The sequence below is a fragment of the Elephantulus edwardii genome, unplaced genomic scaffold (assembly GCF_000299155.1).
Source record: "Elephantulus edwardii isolate Elephantulus edwardi_28Jun2011 unplaced genomic scaffold, EleEdw1.0 scaffold00026, whole genome shotgun sequence".
Classification (NCBI taxonomy): domain Eukaryota; kingdom Metazoa; phylum Chordata; class Mammalia; order Macroscelidea; family Macroscelididae; genus Elephantulus; species Elephantulus edwardii.
This window is the reverse complement of record NW_006399776.1, coordinates 19870423-19874929: the sequence shown is the minus strand read 5'-3', so window position 1 is coordinate 19874929 and position 4507 is coordinate 19870423. Positions and strand designations below refer to the sequence as shown.

Sequence of the window (4507 nt, the reverse complement as noted above, 5' to 3'; positions counted from 1 at the left end):
TTGATTATATTTGATGGATATTGAATGTTTCTCATTGTTGTTGTTAGGTGCCATCAAGTCTACTATGACTCAAACTCTCATAGTGATCCTATGAACAACACATCTGAACCTTGGACTGCTCCATCCTCACCATCTCAGATGTGATCAAGCTCATTGTGACAGTCACTGTGCTAATCCATTTTGTTGAGGATTTTCCTCTCCTCTGACTCTCCATCTTTCCTAATACAATGTCTTTCCCAAGAATTGGTGGCCATAGTCTTTGCAGTTACTTGCTATGCATCAGAAAGCTGAACAATGATTAGGGATGATAAAAGGAGAATTGGGGGGGGGCGCTCGATGTCGGCCCGCAGACTCCCGGGTCTGCGCTGACCGCGGGCGGGCCGATGGCCCGGCGGAAGATGGCTGCCTGACGCGCCGTGGACAGTCACGTGTCACGCCGCTAGTGCCGCGCGCCCCCTCCCCCGCCCGCCAGGTTCCCGACCCCGCGGGAGGCAAAGGGCGAGGGCAGCATGAATGATCCCTGATGTGCCTTTGGGCATATTTAGCCAGTCAGTTTTGATTAGGAGGAAGAAGACAGCCATTTACTTGAAAGGCAAAGCTTCAGTGACAGAAGGCGTTGATTTCCAGCATTTCAAGAACAACGAAACTGGAACACAGCTGGATAAAGGACGGCATATTGGAAGAACGGCTAATGAAGAAAATACCAGCATGATTCAGACACACCACTAAGTTCTTGGAGTGGCCCAGATGTATGTGGTTGCAAAGTTTATCAAGGAGAAGACAAGATCCTGCCTCAAGAAGCGTACATGAGAATACTTTTAAAAGAAACTGTCAATAAATGCAAACCAGTAGCTATCAGAGGTGCTGGAAATGTACTGGAACAAGGGGAGAAGTCAGTAGCTTATAGGAAGCCAAGATGACAAAAGTTTTCTGAAGCAATCTAAGACTGATTCTACGATGAGGTGAATTGCCACTCGGGCACCCCGGAACCCTGAACGGCTACATGAAGTGTTCAAAACCACCTTGACCATCTTGCCAAACAAGTCTCCGCTCACGCGGCCAGACAGAATGAATGAGCCAAGGAGGCCCAGTGCCCTGCCCCATAGGAACCGTGCCTGCTGACCTCCCGAGAGCCAGCTGGGGGCCACACGCTGTCTGCCAGTACAATGAAGGAAGTGGTTTCTTGGTCGCCCAAGAAGGTGGCCGAATGGCTGTTGGAGAATGCCATGCCAGAATACTGTGAGCCCCTGGAACATTTTACGGGCCGGGACTTGATCAGCCTAACCCCGGAGGATTTTAAAAAACACCCCTTGTGCCGAGTCACCTCCGACAACGGGCAGCGGCTCTTGGACATGCTAGAGACCCTGAAGATGGAGCATCACATGGAAGCACACAAGAACGGTCATGCCAACGGGCACCTCAGCATTGGTACAGACGCCCCCAGCCCTGACAGCAGCTTCACCGTCAAGGTCAAACCCAATGGGATGCCAAATGGGTATAGGAAGGAGATGATCAAGATCCCCATGCCAGAGCTGGAGCGCTCCCAGTACCCCATGGAGTGGGGAAAGACTTTCCTGGCCTTCCTTTATGCACTTTCCTGCTTTGTCCTCACCACCGTGATGGTCACAATCGTCCACTAATGAGTGCCTCCTAAGGAGGTACAGCCTCCGCTACCAGACGTCTTTTTTGACCGTTTTAACCGGGTGCAGTGGGCCTTTTCTATTAGTGAAATTAATGGCATGATCCTTGTAGGACTCTGGATATTTCAGTGGCTGCTCTTAAAATACAAGTCTATTATTAGCAGAAGAGTCTTCTGCCTAGTTGGCACGCTGTACCTGTATCGGTGTATTACAATGTATGTAACTACACTCCCAGTTCCCGGTATGCATTTCAAGTGTTCTCCAAAGCTTTTTGGAGACTGGGAAGCCCAGCTGCGAAGAATAATGAAGCTCATTGCTGGAGGCGGCCTGTCCATTACCGGCTCTCACAGCATGTGTGGGGACTACCTGTACAGCGGCCACACGGTCATGCTAACACTCACTCACTTATTTATCAAAGAGTATTCTCCTCGGCGACTCTGGTGGTACCCGTGGATTTGCTGGATCCTCAGCAGAGTTGGAATCTTCTGTATTCTCTTGGCGCATGACCACTACACTGTGGACGTGGTGGTGGCCTATTACATCACCACGAGACTCTTCTGGTGGTATCACACTATGACCAATCAGCAAGTGCTAAAAGAAGCTTCTCAGATGAACCTCCTGGCCAGAGTGTGGTGGTACAGGCCATTTCAGTACTTTGAAAAGAACGTCCAAGGAATTGTACCTCGATCTTACCACTGGCCCTTCCCCTGGCCCGTAGTCCACCTCAGTAGGCAAGTTAAATACAGCCGATTGGTGAACGACACATAACAGCTGTACAAAGTTGGGGAACGAGGAACTGTCCAAAGTGCTAAGAACTCCATGAGAGAAGATGCCATAAAAATAAACACCTCCCTAATCCTATTATCTTTCAACCGTTACCTTGACTTAACCTATTGAATTACCTGGTCAGCACTGTGATCTTTTTTCTCTCCAAAGGACCCATGTTGGACAAAATAAAGAAAATTTCACCAAAAAAAAAAAAAAAAAAAAAAAGGAGAATTGAGGCTTTTGAGCTGTGGTGCTGGAGAAGAGTATTGAATATACCATGGACTGCTAGGAGAACAAACAGGTTCATCCTGGAGAGGGTGAACCCAGGCTGCTCCTTGGAGGCAAAGATTCTGGAGCTTTGTCTGACATACTTTGGACATGTTGCAAGGTGGGACCAGTCCTTAGAGAGGGACATCATACTTGGGAGGGTGGAGGGACTGCTCAGGAGAGGAAGACCCTCAATGAGAAGGATTGATTCAGTGACTGGAGTAATGAGGGTAGGTGTGTCAAAGACAATAAGTTTGGCAAGGGATAGAGTAGGGTTTAGGGCTGTTGTACATAGGGTCACTATGAGTTGCAAGTGACTTAAGGGCACATAACAACAATGCCCAACGTATGTGAGATGAAATTTCACCATGCTTGCCTCTAAGGAGCACTTCCTCTAAGACAGCTTATTTATTCTTTAGGAAGTCCATGGTATATTCCGTATGCTGCTCCAGTGCCACAATTCAAAGACACCAATTCGTCTATTCATTGTCTTAACTTTATGAAGCAGTTGAAAATGCCACAACTTGGCTCAGGAGCATGTTAGTCTTAACTGTTATTCTTGTTCCTTAACACTTTGGAGAGGTCCTTGACAGCATATTTTTACAGTGAATCTGGTCTTCTGATTTCCTGTCTGTTGTTATCATGAATATTGATTATGAATCCAAGTAAAATGAAACCCTTAATAAAATAAATCTTTTCTTCATCTATCAAGATATCACCATTGGTCCAATGTTGAAGATTTTTGTTTTCTTGATATTGAGAAATAATCTATAGTGAAGGCTGTAGTCTTTGATCTTCTGCAGCAAATGTTTCAAATTTTCTTGGCTTTCTGCAAGCAAGGCGTATCATCTGCATAACACAAGTTTTTGATGAGTCTTCCTCCAATCCTGATCCCTCCTTCTTCTTCATATAGTACAGGCTCCTGAATGATTTGTTCAGCATACAGATTGAATAGGTATGGAGAAAGGATATAACCTTGATGTATGCCTTTCTTGGCATTAAACCATACAATTTTCTCTTGGACGACTGCTTCTTGGTCTGTGTATAGGTTTTGCATGAACACAAGTAAGTGTCCTGGGATTCACGTTCTTAATGTTATCCATAATCTGTTATGATTCGCACATAGCCTTTGTGTTGTCAATAAAAGCATAAACAAACATATTTCTAGTAGTCTCTGTTTTCAACCAAGATCTATTTGAAAACATCTCATCAAAGATCTGGTCTAGGGTTCCATCTGTTAGTTGAAACATTATTTGGTAACCCTTTAATACTTGGAGCCTTATTTTTTTACCAACATCTTCAATGCAACTCGAACCTCTTCCTTTATTCCCATTAGCTCTTTTTCATACAATACTTTCTGAAATTTTGACCCTAGGTATTCCTTTTGGTGCTTCCTGTATCTTTTCAAGATTTTCCCCATAGCATCTCTCGGTCTTATAATTTGAGGCTTGAATTTGGCTTTCAGTTATTTCAGCTTGAGAAATGCCAACTGAGTTCTTCCTTTATTAATTTCTGACTCCAGCTCTTTGCACATTTCATTATAATATTTTACTTGTGATTTCTTATAGTAGTGTTTTATTGTTTTCTTTATATAGGTCTGATATCATCCCAGCCCTGTCTTTCTTAACATTTTTTCAGCATTCATCAGCGTAGGCCTCCATCCTTGGAAGATTCCACAGGTACTGTGATGTGATGGCTGATTCATGATGGGGACACATGCAAGCACATCAGCCCCTTCATCCAAGAGGATCAATCCTTTATAACAGACTTCTACAGAATTGAACAAGTGGCCTGTACCAACAACCCCCTTGCAAACGGCCAAAACTCTATCT

At 44.9% G+C, this 4507-nt stretch overlaps 1 pseudogene; it reads left to right on the top strand.

The window, feature by feature from the left end:
* The first annotated feature begins 1157 nt into the window (after positions 1-1157).
* On the top strand, positions 1158-2408 carry LOC102875480 (annotated as a pseudogene).
* The last annotated feature ends 2099 nt before the right edge of the window (positions 2409-4507 follow it).